Source organism: Balaenoptera musculus, chromosome 19 (assembly GCF_009873245.2).
Source record: "Balaenoptera musculus isolate JJ_BM4_2016_0621 chromosome 19, mBalMus1.pri.v3, whole genome shotgun sequence".
In the NCBI taxonomy this organism is placed as follows: Eukaryota; Metazoa; Chordata; class Mammalia; order Artiodactyla; family Balaenopteridae; genus Balaenoptera; species Balaenoptera musculus.
The window spans coordinates 21563739-21585143 of NC_045803.1; positions in this window are offsets into that span (position 1 = coordinate 21563739).

Consider the following 21405-nt stretch of genomic DNA (forward strand, 5'->3'; position numbering starts at 1 on the left):
TTTTAGGAATACAATGTAGACCCAGTAAAAATACATAGAAAAGAAAGCAAAGGAATAAACAGAGAATTGAGAGAATTGTAAAAGGAGGTGGGGATACGGAGGGAATCATAGATTATTGTCAAATTCTTAGTTTGTGTTTTGGATAGTGGGCTCATGTTACTAAAAATATCACTTAAATAATTACACCACATATGGGCCATGCATAGTCCAAGGATGAGGGTATATGAACCAAGGATTATGATAAATCCATTCTAGGGACTCAGGTCCAATTTTGTAAAAATACATATGCTTTGACCCAGAAATTCCTCTTCTAGGAATTCATCCTAAGGAAAATAATCAGATACATGTGCAAAGAGCTGTGTACAAGGCTGCTTAGGACCAAATTGATTCTAATGGCAGAAAACTAGAAAGGACATTAATGTCCAACAATAGGGGATTAGATGAATCATCATCATGCAATGGAATACTAAAGAAATTTTGAAAAGGTGAAATGTGGTGCATACGTACACCATGGAAAAAACTAAAATGAAATACAGCAGAAAAACTACGACTCTGATAGCATGGTGAGATTATAGGTGACTTTTTAAATGAAAGTATAGTTGTCGTCAGGTTATTCTGTAATTTTAAATGGTAAATTTAAGAGATAATAAATGGTACCATTGCTGGGACATGGAGGGGAGCAGTTGGAACCAACAAGCCTCTTTTGCAGGCATTGAAAGAATTATTTCCTCATATGGGCAAGGACAACACTTTTATTATTTTAATTGTTTATATTTTATATATTAAAATTTTAAAACTATGTTTACTGTTGAAACTTGGGGAAGAGAGAGGAAAATATAAATAAATGTCCCAGAATCCCTCTAACATTGACGTTCTTCCTTCTAGTCTTCTTCATCATTACTGTGATGGTTAAATTCATGTGTCAACTTGCTAGACTGTGGTGCTCAGTTGTTGGTCAAGCACCAGTCTAGATGTTGTTTTGAAGGTATTTTTTAGATGTGATTACCTTTAAATCAGTAGATTTCTTGTTATGTGGGTTAGGCACCATAATGTGGGTGGGCCTCGTCCAATCAGTTGAAGGCCTTAAAAGAGAAGCCTGATTCCCGGAGGAAGAAGAAATTCTGCCTCCAGACACCCCTTCAGACTCAAGCTGCAACATCAACTCTTCCCTGGGTCTCCAGCCTGCTGGCCTGCCCTGCAGACTTTGCCCAGCTCCCACAATTGCATGAGCCAGTTCCTTCAAATAAACCTCTCTCTCTTTCACTCTTGCTCTCTCTCAGTTTACACACACACACATGCACACACGCACGTGCACGCATGTGTGTATACATACATCCTATGGGTTCTGTTTCTCTGGAGAGCCCTAATACAATTACCTATATTTGCATTGTCTTTTTCACAAAATAGAATATTCATATCCTGTTTTCATATAATATTGAATACATCATGAGCATTAACCAATGTTATTCTATGTCTTTAAAAACCATTTTAGTAGCCAATAATATATTTTTATAATTTATTCTTAGCCAGTTCCTTATTGTTAGACACTTGGATTTCCCAATATTTCACTATTGTATGTAATGTTGCAACTAACAGGCTGGAGAGATCATCTTTTCATCTTTGATTCAACTATTTTTGAACAACGTGGGGAAGAGATGCTGGACTAGCAGGCAGGGGCCAGGGTTGTAGAACTGTTTTGACGGCCTTGAGCGGGTGCCTCTCTGGTCTCAGCAGGGTGGCCTACGTTATTTCCACAGGCCTTTCCAGCCACTAATAACATGACCCCTTAGTTTTGTGTTGGACCCACCCGAGCCGGACTGAGAGGGTGGAGCCTCTTCCATTCCCTCCCTCCCCACCCTGGTCCACCAGCAAGTCCTACCAATTCTGACTACAAAATGTATATTCAATTTGTGCCTTTCTCTCCTGGTCTCTCTGCTTCCATGCTTGGCCTCCCACAGTCAATTCTGAAGGAGAGGACCCAGTGATTTTCTTTAAATGTAAGTCAGGTCCAGTGGCTGTCCTGCTCAGAACCCTCAGGGGCTTCCCACTACCCCGAGAATAACACCCTTCATGGCCAGCATGGCGCAGGTGACTCTCCAAACATCTGGGGCCTCTTTTAGCCTTGGGTCCCAAACCCCAATCCTACAAAACAGGAGTTCCTGCCCGTGGCTCGCTCCTGCTCATCCTTCAGATCTGATAGCTGCTTCCCCCTCCAGAGAGGTCTTTCCTGACCCCCAGCCCCACCCAGTAATCCTCCAGGCCCATTCTGTGTTTATGTTCTTTGCCTTTCTCTCTAGACACTAAGTTCCATGAAGGCAGTGACCAGACCTGTCTTGTTTATTATTCTGTCTCCAACAGCTACCGCATAATAGAGGATCGGTGAAGACCTCTGACTAAACAAATGAAGTATTGGGCATCCAAGCCTGGAGAAGGAGCATCCCTCCTCACAGGGCAGAAGAGCCACATGTACAGGCTCCTGCCTCTCACCAGCTCTCCCTTCTCTAAACACTCGGACTTCTGCCGGCAGGAGACTTCACAAAGGAAGGGAAGAACGTCGGGGCATACACAGCACTGCCCAGCAACTGGAAGATGGCTGAGGCAGATGCATGTTCTGGTTAGAGGAGATGAATGGCATACAACCCCTTCCAAAAAGTTCCTTGTTTCCCCCAGGTTTGCCCCTTCCTCTCTCCCGCAGGACCTAATGAGCTGCAGACAGCAGGTGCCATGCCTTCATTCATCATAGGGGGCAGGGAGAGAGGGAGAGCTGTACATCCTGGTTTGGGGATCTTTGGGCCCTGGCAGCCAGCCTCGGGCAATGAGGTGGTAGAGAGGAGAGAGAGGGGGAGAGGGAGGGGGAGGTGATCACCATGCACTGGTCTAGATTTCTGAAGTTTTGACCAACTGGGAGAAAAGGAGATATGTGAGCAGCCGTGGGCAAGCAGAAGTGCAGCCTCCCCATCCGTGGAACCTATGCATTCTAACCAGGCAATCCATATGTTCCCTTCCTGCCCTACGTCAAGTGCTAGTGTGAAGGAGTTAAAGGCTGAAACACTGGGACCTTGGGAAACACCCTTTCCCATCTGAGCCTCTGTTCACTTGGAGGTCCTCTGGGTCTGCAGCCCACCAGTCTGCAAAGAGGATGGTGATGGAACAGAAAAAGGCAAGAACACTCAATCAAGGAAACAGAACCGAAGCAAACCTTCAAAGGACAAAGAAAGCTTGTGCTCACTCCACACACCTTCCTTTAGGTACTTCCACATTCAATACTTCATCATGGCCCCACAGCCTTCTACATGGCGCTGTCTGGATTTCTGCAGTGAGGACATGGCTCGAAGAAGTAGAAGGACATGCCCAAGGATGAATCAGCCAGGAAGGCGTGGAGTTGGAATGTGGGACCCGCCTACACTGTTGATGACCACCAGGATCAGGGTTCTGTAGAAAAGCGTTTATGTCCAGCGAAGGGGCTGGTCCGTGCTTCCAAAACGTGAAGCTCCCCTGAATTGTTCGCCAGCATTCTCTCTGACAACATCTCCCATGGGCATGGAAATGAGCTTCCCCCCAAAGAACATATGTCAGATAACCTTTTCTTAAGGCAGCTGTCAGTCACCCACCTCGGTCCTCTCTAACTGTGGAAGGGAACATTTTTCCTGAGGGATCCTTGACGCGCTTGCACTGCCAGCCTGTGCCCTAGGTCCCCTCAGCACTGAGACCGCGGGCTCTTCACCCCCACACACGCGCATTACATACATTTGTTTATATGGAGCTTTGGCGCTCTCTTGATTGCACAGCAGTGCAGCCTGCTGATGAGGTTTGCTGTTGACATTTCAACATTAGCTGGCTTTTGTCAATTGTGGCAGCCTAAGAAATTCTATCTTAAGGGCTGCTCTTTATTAAATTTGCAAGATACAAAACTGTGACTGACAAATAGTCTCCTTTCCCTTTGCAAATGCATAAATAATGGTCAGCAACTCTCAAGTAATTAAAATGTTCTAAATTTAAACAAAAATGAAATTGCCAAAGATTTACAAGGATTGGGGTATCCTACATTTGGCCTAACGAAACATTTTCGTGATATTTTCCAACAGTTACCAGCAGATCTTTGGGGGATGAGAATGAGGGAGAAGGCGCAGCAGGGGAGAAAGCAGAGGAAAGAACATTTACACGGGCTTCCTTGTTCTATGTTTTACCAAACTTTGTCACAGAATCTTCATGCGACTCTTTTATGTGCTATCGGTGACATAATTCCTGTTTTTTTCCCCAGCCATTATATATGATAAATAAAACAATGCTCTGAAAACACTAAGATCTCTCATCAATGTCATTGTGAAAAGGGCCCAGATAAATGAGTCCTGGAATCAAAGGCAGATGACATGGCTGACCATGTATCATCTTCTATGTATTGAACGTAGTCTTTGTAAAGATAGAGCGGTAATAAAAAGTGGTATTGTGTGCTCTGAAAGGCTGTGTGGGTCTGTGCATGACTAATCTGTCTTTCTGCATTATTTTATTCAATCTTCTCTGACTTTATGCCTTTGACATTTTTGCTACACTCAGTAAATTTGAGTGAATAGGCAATTTTAAAGAATTTTTATAGGGCTTCAGAGAAGTCATATGCAGACAGTATCTTTGTTCAAATTTAACAGTTTAAATATTTCCTTTGTCTAGGGTGCAGAATAATCTTTAGACAAAAAAAAAAAAAAAAAAAGAAAGAAAGAATGCTTTAGCCTTAAGATTTTAACAGTGTTTCCTAAAACAGTTCAATTATTTAAAAAAAAAGTTTATAATCAAGGAGCTGCTCAACTTTCCAATTTTATCATTATTATAACAGGAGACTGGCCTCTTTCTGCAGATTAAGGTGTTCCTTCTTTCTCCAGAATCCAGAGATACAGAAGATGCAATTAAAAGGGATTCTTTTGAATCTAGAGTTCAAAATGGCCTTATTTGAGATCACCCACTTTTTCTGACTTCGTATTGCAAGGGTACTTGTCTCTAAGGAAATAATGACTTCGTTGCATGTCTTTAATTTACTGTGTACCTTGTTATCTGTTCATTATCTAATCTATAACATTAGCTAAGCACTTTAATTTGCAGCACAGAGAGGTATGCAATATGAAATACAAAATTATTTCCTTTGCTAAATTGGGCAGAAGTTCTCACCTGAAGTGTACCACACCATACGTTTCAGTAAAAACACTCCCTTCTATTTAGGCTATTAAGCCATTTAGAGGAAAGCTGGGACTACTTGATAAAACTGTTTGGGCCAGCAGGTGCTAGCCTCATAGTTTTGGCTTATGAATACTTTTAAAAAGATTATTAAACTATGTAAAGTAAACCTAAACTTCAGATGAACCCATCCTGGTGGATTCGCATAGCCAATTATATTTTACAGTATCTGTAATATCAAAAACATAGTCCACACATTTCATTTTTATGAATCACTCCATAAGCCCACATCCAGAAGGGTGACTGAAGACTTGTGCTTAGTACCTTTGAGGTGCTTTCAAGAAACTGGACCTCAGAATTCCCTTAAGGGGGAAGTAGGATATTTCGGTCAACTGGTGACCTACATGCTCTCACAGTCCAGTGCAGTTGAGCCCTAGGGTCTGTATTCTGGAGCAGAAGTTGGGTGAATGGCAGAAGGTGGTCTTCCCCAAACACACAGGGAAGCCTAAGGGCACAGAGCTATTAGCTCTGGCCTCTTGCAGGACCAAGCCAGTGCACACCCCTGCTCACTGCTTCTGTACCTGACTGGAGGTTCACCACCATCTCGCACAGGGGCTTAAGGCGGGCAGGCAATGTTAGATCCCTCTAAGGGGAAGCAGGGGCGGCGGTACGCCAGTTACTGGAGGGCGAGTAACTGACCACAGCAGGGGAGGGCTGCGATGGGGCCAGAGAACGGCCCCTTCAGGTTCTGTTTCTCAGAAAGCAGGAGCCTGTACAGAGTGTAAGAAGGCCCGGAAACCCAGGAGCCTGGCCATGGTTCACATACAACGAACGAAACCATCGGTCACACACGGCTCTGTGTCGGCCCCCAGCCCTCCATGCACACAGAGTGGAAGACAGCTTACATCTCACTGAAAACACAAGGTAATAAGTACACAAGTGATGTCCCCAACACTTCTGTAATCATCTAGCAGAGAATGAGATCTGGATGCATCATGTCTGGGTTTGTGACTTCTGCCTTGTAAATGGGTAAACATTTCACATCTCCATGAAAGACTGAAACATGAATCCCCTATCTTTTTTCATAGCAGACACAAACAAATACTACTTTTTATCACTGCAAAGCACTTGATATAAGTTCATTAAAATGAAAGATTTTAGAGAGCCCCAAAATGTAGGATATGATTCATGTAGAGATCCCGGATAACAGATGTGGTTTCTATTATTTTCCTACCACAAAAAAGACTAATCCTCCTCCTGCAGGAAGAATGTGTTACCATCCTCTTTATGAACCATTTTCATAAAACTGAATAAACAACAAACACATCCATGATTAGCTATGACAGATCCCCATTGATTTATTTGACTCAAATCCTAAGGAAAGGTCTGGTTTCAGGTCTGTTTCTGCACAGTTTTATTAAATAGCAAAACTTAAAAATGAAATTGCCCACTATCTCCAAAATAAATAGAAAATAAAACGTTCTACAACTTACAGAGATCTTACCAATGTTATCAGGCAGGTTGTGGAATTTGCATTTTTAGAGCCCTGTTCCTTAAAAGTGAAACAGTGGAGGAGAGGCCCTCTTGCCAGTCTGCTTTTTCAGCCCAGCCTGAGTTCTCTATGCTTGAGAGCACCTTATGGTGCTGTAACTAACCTCAAACCTGCAGCAGCAGGGGGGCAACAAACCTCAGAATACAGCAATGTCATGCTTTACAGGCACTCTCTCAGCAACAGCATGAATGAGGGGGGAAATTGGTTGCCTAGGAAACCCTCTAGTCCTGGTAATTATTACTGTAACTGACTGCACACCCCACCTATAACAGAAATGAATAATAATTTATAACCGCTGACTGGCAGCTTTCTGTTGGTGCCTCTGCTCACCACTGCTACCTACTGGCGTGCAAAATTAGTTACACGCAAACAGTGGGGTTTGCCAGAGAGAAAAACCACCAGCAAAAAGAACATTTAGAGAAATCTCCCATCTTCCTCCACCAGGTTCTGAATATAGTTCAGCAAATTGCTGCTCGATCAATAGAGCAAAAATGAAAAGTGCTTTGTGTTCGTGTATACAATGGGGGTTGAACAATCTAATGGAAGTTGGTCATCTCAATTAAAAGCAATTTCATATTGTGACATGAACTAGACCAAAAAAGGGTACTTAATAAGGTTAACAGAGGCTAAATAATAGCATATATCTTAACCTCAAATATATGACTCACAAGCTATTTAATAGTATAGAATTTGATACTAAGCAAAACTGCTATAAATAAAACCCTATCTGGTAGTTTTGATCAATTAAACTACATAATTAACAAAGATGGTCCATTTATCTTAGGTTGTCTAATTTGCAGTACAGTGTTAAAGTACCTCTACTGGAAGACTAGTTTGTTTAGAAATTAGAACATTCACAGTGATTTACTGGATTTGATTTAAAAGACACAGCAGGAGTTGGCAAAATTCACATATCATGGGGTTAATGTGGGTTAGAATGTAGCTATTTGTAATACAAAAATATTGCATACCAAATACACACATCTGATTTCTTTTAATCCTAGTTCATCTTTTTGCAGAAGTCGTTACTTTGCTAAAATGAACCACAAAAACAGCTGTATTCACCACTATTAGGATACAGAAATCTGCCATTTTCAATTTCCAAAGCAAGAGAACACTGCATGGGTAATGAGTCAAGCACTGGTTCCTGAGAAGACATCAACTGACTGATAGTTTCTTCAACCCCAGTCCGATCCGGGAGGATGGGTATTCCCACTGCAGGCAACCAGTTCCAGCCCGTGGCCGCCATACGTTCAGGCTCCGTGAGTCACAAATTCTCTCTGGTCAGTGGAAAAAGGACAAATAGCCCCAAAATTTGCTGAGGCTAGGTGAAAAATCACAAAGATGTAGGGTGTGAAGAATAATAATAGTGAAACACTCAGCCTTTCCATGGTGTGGTCCAGGCTCAACCCTCGGAACTCTCAAATCCTTCAGTGTTCCTGGGATTCACTGTCATGATAATGACATCTGATAATAAATATCATGGAATTTCCCATCCCACACCCTAATTAGTTGATTACATTGTAACATAAAAAGTAATTTTTCAAAAGTATTTTACAGTTTAAAAATCAATAGACTTGCTTTTTGTGTTTTCTTCCCTTTAATCAATTCTAGGTATAATTATTACTACTTATCTCTTTGCTTTTCAGAAATCAACAAATTTCAAAAAAATTTTCCTAATTCTTCAGAGATTCTTGCATAATTCTAACACTGACATAGCCATTGAGAGTTAGTCTATTAAAAGAAAGACCCACTAGAGATCACATTGGAATATGCAACGGCGACACACAAGTCTTAAGTATGAAGACACCAGACCCACATCCTAAAACACATTTAAGTTCTGACAAGCATTTGCAAACTTCACTTTCCTGAAGAGAGTCTGAGTGCTGTTCCTTAGTTACACCTCAATTATCTCCTAACAAGTGCCCCTTGAAAGATTTTCAATAACTTTAGAAAATTAAACTTACTCTTTTAGCCTTTGTTGACCACAGGTGGATCTAGCCTAAACACTGCTTTATATATCTCAGAATATCAAAGCCTGCTCTAATGCATAAAAATTTTGTCTTCACTACAGTTTTCACCAGATTATACCATTCCCCACTTGCAAACAGGATTCATCACCAAATCATCACTGACATCCCACTCTTAGCTTCAATTTAGCTTCCAAGACCCCAAATGTGCATTGGCAAAAAAATCTTGGATCCCCAAAAAATAGTTTCCAAAAATACATGTTTACTAATTAATAGACTCAGGGCTCTTATAACTTGAATATAGCATAAATAAAACCCTGTGTAGGTTTTAATTTTACTAGCTCTACCCCCAATAAGAATACCAGGATTCTTTCCATCCTGTACATCTATTGATTTCTACCCTACCTAAAGTACTTCCTCTAACATGAAGTAGTTGCCAATTCTCTTACCCCAAAGAGGACAGATGACCCTGTTTGAACCCCCAATGCACATCTCTTATAGCACTTCTGGTGTTCGCCTTTGATGCACACACTTGACCTGCCTTCCCAAATAAGATAAACCACATTAGTCCATGAAGCCAATATATGGCCTTTTTTAGGGAACAGAACAGCACTTTACACAGAGAAAATGCTCAGAAATACTATAGACAGTATACTCTGTCAGGCTTCCTGCTATAAAATCTCTAGAAATGCTAGATAAAATATGATAAATATCTTCTGAAATATAGAACCTAGTATGCAAAAAAGTTAACAGAAAGCTAAAACCATTAGCATCAGGTTGGAGCTGTCCTGGGAACTAACCCAGAGGTTTATATTTTGAAAGCTCAGGAAATAGGAGGCAAGTCTTTGGGATCAATGAAGGAGTGTTAGAACTGAGACTGGCCATGAAGAGCTAAGCCAGAGTGAAAGGACAGACCAAGATGCATTTTCCCACTATCAAAATAAAACAGCAAGAAAACTTGTTTCTATCTGCCGGAGTTCTAGGTGGGGCGGGTTGGGGTGGAGTGCCCCCTGGGAATGTGTAACCATAAGCTAGCCCTTGCAAGCGTAGAGTTCTGAGGAACTGCAAGCAATGAGATTAACTGAGAAATTCCAGTCAAGGAACTTAACATAAAGAGGTCCTGCCAACGACTTCTGATTCTAGTCTTGAAGGAGTAAACTGGTACAGAACTTGCCCTTCTACCATAAACAGTTGAAAAAACTGCACAAAATACATGACACAAGTGTTCTTAGGCACTAGGAATAGAGAGAAACAAATGAGGTGCATCCTATCATCACTGTGGCTTTCTCTCTCGAAGTATCAAGGTCATGAAAATCAAGAAACTGAGAAATTGTCACAGATAGGATGAGGCTAGAAGACATGACCACTAAATGCAATGTAGTATCCTAGAATGTATCCTGGAAAAAAAAAATGACACTGGTAGAAGAACTGGTGAAATTTAAATAAAGTCTGTAGTTCAGTTAATAGTATTGCATTGTGCTAATTTCTTAGTTTTGACAAACATACCTTGGTAATATAACATGTTAGCATTAGGGGAAACTGAAAATGGGTGAGGGATGTATGAGAACCCGCTCAATTACCTTTGAAACTTCTCTATAAATCTAGATTTATTTCAAAATAAAAAGATTAATAATTTCTGGCATCAAATAAAAAATTACTAAACATGAGAATAAGCAGCAAATTGTGACCCTTAATCAGAAGGAAAATCAGTCAGTAGAACTACAAACATGCTGTAGGAGTTATAGAAATGGTAGAATTAGCAGACAAGAACTTTACAACAGTTATTGCAAATATGCTTAATGATTTAAAGGAAATTATTAACATAATGGAGCGGGAAATGAAAGATTTTTATATATAAATAACCAAATGGAAATTCTAGGGGTAAAAAAAAGAAAATATCTGAAACAAAAAACTTACTGGATGTGATCCAAAGCAAATAAGCCATTGCAGAAAAAAAAATCAGTGAACTTAAAAACATATCAATAAAAACTACCTAACATGAAACACAGAGAGAAAATGGATTGAACAAAGATGAACAGAGCCTCAGTGACCTTATGTCACAATAAAAGTTGTGTATTGTAAGTGTAATTGGTGTTCGTTCCAAAAGGAGGAGAGAGGGTTAGGGACCAAGCAATATTTAAAGAAATAATGGCCAAAATATTTCCAAATTTGATGAAAACCCTAAATCCACAGATCCAAGATGTTCAACAAACCCCAACAAGACTAAACACGAAGAAAATCACACTTATGCACATCATAATTAAATCACCAGAGGAAAAAGATACATCACATTTGGAAGAACAACGATAAGACAACACCATAAAATGAAAACATCTTCAAAGCGCTAAAGGAAAAAAACCCAATATACATAGGATTCTATACCCAGCAAAAATATCTTTCAAAAGTGAAGGCAAAGTAACACTTTTTCAGACAAAAATTGACAGAACTTGGTCTATCACACCAGTTCTAAAATAATTGTTAAAGGCAGTTCTACAGACTGGAGGAAAATAAAATCAGATGGAGACCCAAACATACAAAAGGTAATGAAGAGCACTAGAAATGGGAAATTCATGAGTAGACATTAAAGAATTTTACATGTCTTTAAAAAATTGTTTAATAGACAATTGAGAGGAACGGCAAAGTGAAGACCTTTGCTAATATGTTCCCCAAAAAGAAAAGATAAAATTGGACAACACTGTCAAAAACAATTATTTCAGTACTCTGAAAATTGACCAAAGGCATTAAACAAATTGAGAAGTTTGTATTCAAGAAAACCACTGAACCTTGGGTAACAATGATAGCAGTGTAACATTTTACCCACCTTCTTTCACTCCAGCTCCTCTGGAGCAACAGTTCTAACAAGGTGGGACAACTTATGAAAACCAGAGCCATTTATGCAAAAGGGAGCTGACTATATTTGTAGCAACATGGAAAACCCCAATGCCCAGGAGCTTTGCCAAAAAAAAAGGGAAAGTCCCACATCACAGCTGACCTGAGGTTGCAAACCAGTTGGGCCAACCAAAAGAGACCAGAAGACTGACTGGAAATTCCACAGGAGGATCTAGGGAGATAACCGTGAGCCTTGATACACTCACAGTTTTAAAGATTGTGGGCATGTTAGGTTATCTGTGTACATGCTGATGAGACACCTTAGCTATCTACACACATGTGCACACACACACACAGAAGCACACATGGAAGAAACACAGAAAGCCTGAATGAAGTAAAAATAAAAACTTGGAAAGATCTGTAAATTGCATGAATCTTGAATGTGTCCTCTAAACCACACACAGGTGCACTGACAAATGATAGAGGCCTTATTGGCCCAAGATGTTTCAGTATAACCTCTGACCAATCAGCAGCCGGCCACTAAGATGTAATGATCCAACAGTAGTCCATAAGAGGACAGGCTTAAAAATAAAAACAGAATTAAAAAAAATATATATAGAGAGAGAGACATCAGAGGCTATACACTATGGAAGAAACAGATTCCACATAACTATTCCAGGCAAGTGACAGAAACAAACAAACAAAACCCAACAACCACCCCAAGCAGGAGAGGATCAGAATCCAGAGTTGTTAACAATGTACTACTTGAAACGTCCAGTTTTAAACAGGAAACTGTGGCCCATACACTTGAAAAAAAGGCAGTAAATAGAAACTATTTATGTAGGGGTGCAAAAGTTGGATTTAGCAGAGGGTTCAAAGCAGCCATTATAAATATGTCCAAATGGAAATTCTGGAGTTGAAAAGTACAATACTTAAAATGAAAAATTCATTAGAGGGATTCAACAGCAGATTTGAAAACTGGCTAAAAGAATAATCAGTGAACTCAAAGACAAAAATTATACAATCTGAAAAACAGAAAGAAAAATAAGAAAACTGAATGAAGTATGAGAGACCTATGGGATATAGCCAATCATATCAACACATGCATAATGGGAGTCCCATAAGGAGACTGTCCTTCAGATTGTATAATTTCTATTGATTCGTCTTTGAGTTCACTGGTTCTTCACTTAGGTTACTGTACTTTTCAACTCCAGATTCAAATCCAATAGATTGTGATGTTAAAGTGTATACTGTAACCACTAGAGCAACGACTAGAGCAACCACTAAGAAATAGTTTAAAAAAAAAAAATCAAAGGAATTAAAAGGTTATACTAAAAAATATTTATTTGACACCAAGAAGGCAATCCAAGGAAAAACAGAGGAACAAAAAAGACATGAGACATATAAAAAACAGCAATATGGCAGATGTAAATGAACCATATCTATAATTATATGAATTAATAAACACTCCAATCAGTATGTAGACTGTCAAAATGGACTTTTTAAAAACAAGGTTCAACTATATGATATCTATAATACACAACTGTTAAATTCAAAGATACAAATAGGTTGAAACTAAAAGGAACACTATGTAAATGCAGTCATAAGAGCTGGAGTAGTCATAATAGTATCAAACAAAACAGCCATAGACTTTAAGATAAAAATGTTACTAGAGAAAAAGAGGGCATCTTGTAATAATAACAGTATCAATTAATCAGGACGATATAACAATGACAAATATATACACACCTAACAACAGAGCCAAAAAAAATACATGGAGCAAAAACTACCAAAAATGAAAGATATGACAACTCAACAATTGTTTGAGTCCTCAACACCCCACTCTCAATAATCAGTAAAACAAGTAGACAGAAATTCAGCAAGGATACAAAAGACAGCAATATCAATGAAGCTGGCATGTATAGAATACTCCATCCAACAAGAGAATACAGACTTCTTTTCAATAACATACAGGAGAGAACATATGTTATCCATAAAAAAAGTTTTAATGAATTTTAAAAGACTAAAGACATACGAAGTATTCTCCAGACACAACAAAATTAGAGTGAAATCAATAATAGATAGAAACTTGGAAAATACTCAAGTATTTGAAAATTAAACAATACATATTTAAATAAATCATGGCTCAAACCAGACATCTTGAGAAATGTCTCAATATTTTGAAATAAAGGAAAATGAAAACATCAAAGATCAAAAGTCACTGGATACATCTAAAACAGTACTTAGAGGTTAATTTATATCTTTAAATGCCTATATTAGAAGAGAATGATCTCAAATCAATACCTTAAAAGTTAATACCTTAAAAAAAAACAGAAAAGGAAGACCAAACTAAGCCTAAAGCAAGGAGAAGGATGGAAGGAATAAAGACTGGAATCAAAATCAATAAAATAGTAAACAAGAAAAGCAGAGAAAAATCAATGAAATAAAAAAAAATGTTTCTTTGAAAAGATCAACAAAATTGACAGGTCTTTAGCTAGACTGACCAAAACAATAAGAGAGAAGACACAAATTAGCAAAGTCAGAAATGAAAGGGGAGACATCATTACCAACCCTACAGAAATTAAATGGGTTATAAGGGAATGCTATGAGCAACATTATGCCAAAAACTGAGACAACTTACATGAAATGGACAAATTCTTAGAAAGCCAGTTACCAAAATGGGCTCAAGAAGAAATAGAAAATCTAAACAGACTTATCAAAAGAAACTGAGTAGTAATTACAAATCTTCCCACAAAGAAAAGCCTAGGCTGGATGGTTTCACTGGCAAATTCTATCAAACATTTGAAGAAGAAATAATACAAATCCTTCACAATCTTCTTCAGAGGAGGAAAAACACTTCCCATCTCATTATATGAGAACAATATTATCCTGATACAAAAGCCAGACAAAGACATTATACAAGAATAGAGGACTACAGACCAATATCCCTCATGAATATCTGCCATAACATATCAGCAAACCAAATTCAATAACATATAAAAAGGATTATATACAACACAGGATTATACAATATACAACAAAAGGATTATATAAAGTGGGATTTAGCCCAGGAATGCAGGGTTGGCTTAACATCAGAAAATCAACTAATGTAACACACTGCATTAATAAAGAACAAAATTGCACGATTATCTCAATAGATGCAGAAATAAGCATTTGACAAAATCCAGCCCCATTCATGATAGAAAACTCCAACAAACTAAGAATAAAAGAAAACTTCCTCAACCTAATAAAATGTATATATGCAACACCTATCACACTTAATGGTGAAAAACTGAATATCTTCTCCCCAATCAGAAACAACACAGGGATGTCCACTCTTACCACTTTTATTCGATATTGTACTAGAGATTCAACCTAGTGCAAGCAGTTAAGAAAAAGAATACAGATTGAAAAGAAAGAAGTAAAACTCTCTTCATTCACAGATAACATGATCTCGTATGTAGCAAATCCTAAGAAACACCAACGCACACATGACAAAAACTAATAATTGAGTTCAGGAAGGTTTCAGGATACAAAGACAACATACAAAAGTCAATTGTATTTCTATATACTAGCAGTGAACAATTTTAAAATGACACTAAGGAAACAGTTCTCTTTACAATAGCATCAAAAATAATGAAATGCTTAGGAATAAATTTAACAAAAGAAGTTTAAGACTTGTAATCTGAAAACTACAAAATATTCCTGAGAGAATTAATGAGGATCCAAATAAGTGAAGAAACATTCCATATTCCTGGATTAAAAGACTCAATATTAACATGGTAATTCTCCCACAAACTCATCTATAGATTCAATAAATCCCTATAAAAATCCCAGTAACATTTACACAGTAGTAGATAAGATGAACCTAAAGTTAACATGGAAATGCAAAGAGCCCCAAACAGCCAAAAACATTTTAAAAAGAGAGTAAAAGTTGGAGAATTTAACAGCTTACCACAAAGCCACAGTAAATCAAGATCATCTGGTACTGATATAAGGATAAACAAACAGATAAAACACAATGGAGAATATACAAAGAAACAACTTCATAATCAACTGATTTTCTAAAAGGGTGTCAAAATAATTCATTGTAAAAAAGGACAGTCTTTTCAACAAATGGTTCTGGGACAATTTGGTATCTAATTGAATTTAGACCCTTGCCTCACACCATACACAAAAATTAACTCAAAATGGATCACAGCCCTAATTCTAAGAGCTAAAACTATAAAAGTTCTAGAAGAAAACATAGGAGAAAAATTCTTGTGATTTGGGGTTAGGCAAAGAATTCTTAGATGCTAAAAAGTACAATCATTAAAAGAAAAAAATCATCCAAAAAAAAAAAAAACTGGACTTCATCAAAACCAAAGACTTTTGTGCTTTAAAAGATACCATTAAAAAAAAATCAGAAAAGTCACAGACTTAGAGAAAATATTTGTAAATCACGTATCCAATAAAGGACTTATATTTAGAAAATGCAAAGAACTCTTACAACTCAATAAGAACCCAATTAAAAATTGAGCAAAAGATTTAACTGTAATCTCTCAAATAAGTTAAGCTTAAATTCACCATCTGACCCAGCAATTCCACTCATAGGTATCTACTCAAAAGAAATAAAAACATGTCCACACAAAAACTTGCATATGAATGTTCATAGCAACGTTATTCACAACAGCCAGAGAAATGAACAATCCAAGAGTTCATCAACTATGAATGAATAAATAAATGTGGTATATCCATACAACAGAATACTATGCAGCAATAAGAAAGAACTATTGTTGCATAATAAACCATGGATGTAGCTCAAAAACCTTATGCTAATTGAAAGATAGATGCTAAAGTCTATATATGCATGATTCCATTTAAATTAACTGTCCAGAAAAGGTAAATCTGTACAGAGAAAGCAAATTAGTGGTTACCTGAGGTTGGGGATATGAATGGGAACTGACTATAAATGGGAAAAAAGGGATCTTTTTAGCATGATGGAAATGTTCTAAAACGGTTTAGTGAGTTAGTGGCACAACTTGAAATCTTCTAAAACCCATCAAATTGCACACTTAAAAAAGGATGTTATGCAGGCACATGAAAAGTTGCTCAACATAACTAATCATCAGGGAAACGCAAATCAAAACCACAAGATATCACCTCACATCTGTCAGAATGGCTATCATCAAAAAGAACACAAATAACAAACGATGGTGAGGATGTGGAGAAAAAGGAAACCCTCCCACATTAGGATTATTCCTAATCCTGTTGGTGGGATGTAAATTAGTGCAGCCACTGTGGAAAACAGTATGGAGGTTTCTCAAAAAACTAAAAATAGAACTACCATATGACTCAGTAGTTTCACTCCTGGGTATATATCCAAAAAAAACAAAAACACTAATTTGAAAAATACATGCACCCCAATGTTCATAGCAGCATTATGTACAATTGCCAAGATATGGAAGCAACTTAAGTGTCCATCAACAGGTGAATGGCTAAAGATGTGGTGTGCGTGTAGGTATATACACACATACATGCAAAGGAATACTACTCAGCCATAAAAAAGAAGAATGTAATTTTGCCATTTGCAACAACATGGATGGACTTCAAGGGTATTGTGCTATGTGAAATAAATCAGACAGAGAAAGATAAATACTGTAATGATATCACTTATATGTGGAATCTTAAAAATACAACAAACCAGTAAATATAAAAAAGCAGCAGACTCAATGGATATTGAGAACAAATTAGTGGTTACCAGTGGGGAGAAGAAAGGGGGGAGGAGCAATACAAGGGTAGCAGATTGAGGTACAAACCATTATGTATAAAAAAAGCTACACGGATATATTGTACAACAGGGAATATAGCCAATGTTTTAGAATAACTACAAGTGTAGGATAACCTTTAAAAATTGTGAATCACTATCTTGTACACCTGTAGCTTATATATTATACATCAACTATACTTCAATTTACAAAAAAGAAAACCAAAAGGATTTTATGGCATACAAACTATTCCTCAGCAAAACCGTTCAAAACAAATGGAACCAAAGTACCACAAACACTAAAGTGATCGCAACACTGTCTGGAAAGAGGGTAGCTATGATAAAAATGCACATTTTTATAGGAAAGTGTCAAAAATTAAAATATAGCCAAGTATATAATTTCCAATTCAATGGAGAGAACAGAAAAACAGAAAGCACTTAATCTGAACAGTATTGAAGGGGGATGTAGGGTTGGGGCACAGGAGGCAATAAACAAGCAGGGTAAATAGAATGCCCAAAACAGCAGAGTAAGTCACAATAATAATAATTACAATAAACCTAGACTAAACCTGACAGTTATAGGACATGGTCAGAGTAGGTTAAAAACTGTTAACAATAACAATATATGTACATGTACACACACACACAGAGAAAACAGAAAGATCTCTCTCTGACACACACACACACACACACACGAAGGAAACTGTTGTTAACAGGAAATATTTAACTAGCTATATTTTTATACAAAATACTTCAAGGCAAAAAAACCCCGACACCGTCACTAGGGGTAAAGAGAGTCACTATGAGGCCTCTGTATTATGAACATACTATTCTATACTATTATAGAACAGAACAGTGTATTACATATCTATGTATTATATATAACAATGTCTAAGTTTACATAAAAATGATTTTTCAATGAAATACTGTTACACTATTTCTACTTTTACTAATCTCCATCTGCACATTCCTTTCTTTTATGCACATGGCCAAATCATTGAAACTTCACCTCCATTCCACCAAGTCAAAATGAATTCTCTTAATGTGTAAAGCTTAAGAAACAAAGCAGTTTTCCAACTCATATTTTTTAAAAGGTGACCTCATTGCGAATAAGCAAGACTATACAGATATACAGATCACACATTTCCTTACTAGTTATGTGCTCCTGCTTCGAGGGCAATTTAAACATTAAAAAAAAAAAAAAAAAGTGTGAAGACTGATGATTCTGGAGCAAGGCTGCCTGGGTTTTTAACCCCAATTCCACCACTTAATAGTTGTGTGGCTTAAAACATTGCTTAATCTGAGTTAGTTTCCTTATCTCTAAAATGGGGGAAAGGGATTGAAAAATAGTGCCTACCTCGCTGGGTTGCTTTATTAAATGAAAGAATCCACATAAAGTATATAGAAAATGCTTGACACAAAGTAAGTGATCAAAAATATTGATTCTTTATGATTCATTGTTATTTAACGGAACTGCAAAAACTTCATATCCTAAATGATGTTTCTTTAAAATGAAATTTAAATAACTGAAAAAGCATTTTAAAATGTAAAAACTTGACAATATCGACCAATGGATTAAACATAAATATTAATTGTAGTTGAGGAATTCATTTAACAGGCATTTAATTGAAAGCCTATATGCCACTCACCAAAAGGATACATAGAAAAAGATTAGCATCCTTGAAAAAGCTATTTCTTATGGAGGAGAAAAATAAATCTAATATAATGAGGTATCTGTATTTTATAAAATTGGAAATTATTCCGATTTATGGAAAGCTCTTAGAAATCACCTGCATGACCAAATTCCCCCCCAAAATAAAAATATAGCAAAATGAGTATAATCACTATAAACACTTTAAGTCCATTTAGGACACTATAGTGTCCCAAAGTTATTATCAAAGAATCATCAATAAAATGTAGATATGCAAGCAAATGTGTTAAAACCACATCCTTGATAAGAAAACAAATACTGTTAAAAACAGACTTTATCATGTTTAAAAGAAATCATAAAGACAGCCCATTAATCCTACTTCTAGGAATCTACCCGGAAGATACTTCCAATGACACAAAAATACATACACATCAATATTACTCACTGCATATTTGTAATTGCAAAATTACTCAGAAACCTAAATGTCCATACACAGCAAAGTGGCTGGATAAGCTATGCTACATCTACACAAAAAAAGTGGTATACCTGTTAAAAAAAAGGGGGAAGCTCTCTGTAAACAGGCATAGAGTGATCACCAGGGCATACTATTAAACACATTAAAGTGGAAGGGAGAAGTTACATGTTATCCTTCATGTAAGAAAGAAAAAAAAGAAAATATATGTGTATCTATTTGTACAAAAGAAATACAAAAAGGTTAAACCAGAAAATAAAGAGATTGGTTACTAACAATGGGTAGATGAGGAAGTGACAGAAAGAAGACAGAAATGAGAATGGGGCAGCAGGAATGAGGGAGGAGTGTTTATCTTGTTTATCTTTTTACATAGCTGTGGCTCTTAGAACCACATTAATGTTTCATATACCCTTCACACACTCCCCAAATAAACCATTAAACCCAGCCACAATGTGGAGAGAATCCAAAATGGAGCACAAACACTAACAAATGAACCTAACTCTATTATAAATGAATAACAATCACGATGAAGGAGTGGGAAAGAAAAAGAACTTTTGATTGATACTTATAAAGCTAAAGAAAAAAAGAACTCAACATAAATAGTGCAATATACTTAATAAACGTGTCTCTCCGGGAGGTTAGGATTAGCACTCTAAAACTACTTTTGCGTGTCAACAAGTTGACCTTTGAACAACATGGGTGTGAAATGTGCCTGTCCACTTATATGTGGGTTTTTTTTTTTACTAGATACATACTACAGTACTATATGATCCACGGATACAGAACCATGGATACAGAGGGACAGCTGTAAAGTTATATGCCAACTTTCAACTGTGAGGAGAGTCAGTGCCCCAACCTCAGAGCTGTTCAAGGGTCAACTGTACTAGATATTTTAAAAATAAGTAAATACATTGTATATAATAAGAGCCACGTTTCTCACTATTGAAGAAAGATGTCATAAATAAGGAAAAACTGAAACAAATCCTGTGGTTATTAGAATCAGAAGTATCAGTGTACACTTACATTTTTTAATGTACATAAACAAATATACATAGATATGTGCATCAGTTAGTATAATTTCCTAGCCCTACCTACTAAAAGTGCCTAGAAGCAATGACACCAAAATGGCAATACACACACTTACATGAGAAGATGTTGGTTTTTAAACACCATTCTCCAATAAAAGGATCAAAGGCTCCTTGGAGAAGTGGTTACTGGTTCCAAGGCTAGGGCAGGAAAAATATACACCTATAACATTTTGTGGTGTCAGAAAGAAAGTGTTCAAAACAGATGGAGACTTGTTGAAAGAATTCAGGAGCCAACTCAAAGGAATTCCTAAAGGTCAAAGGTAGAACAATTTGAATAAACAAAATAATGATAATTGGATTTTGACCCACAGAATAGAATATCCAAGTCCATACAGATACAAATTAATAACCAGGGGGAGGGGTGGTGGGAGGGTAATGACACAGATTTTCATTACAAAAGAATTCCAAGAAATAAATGTAGAAAGAAAGGGCAAAACAGAAAATCACTATTAGGCAAATACCACAGTAATAACTGTTGCAGACAAGATCCACAAATGAATGTGAAAATTAGCGGGCTTAAGGTTGAGGAGAAAAAGAAATCTGTAAATCGCAAAGTATCTCCTCCAAGATATTTAATTAACCACAAAGAAAAAGACAGTAACTTTACAGTGGAGAAACCTGGCAGACATCCCCTTAACCAAGTGATCAAGGTTAAAGTGATGCAGCTCAAAATTAAGGACCTCCTGAAATGACTCACTAGAACGCATCTCTGATCTGAACCTCTTGATATTATCTATTTCTGTGGTAGTCTTGCCAAAAATGCAAAACCTCATTCTAATCATGTGTATTGGACAAACCCAAATTGAGGAACATCATACAAAATACCTCACCAGTACTCTTCAAAAATACCAAAGTCATGAAAGATAAGGAAAAACTGAGAAACTGCCAGTGATTGGAGAAGACTAAGGAGCAATAACAAATAAATGCAAGGTGG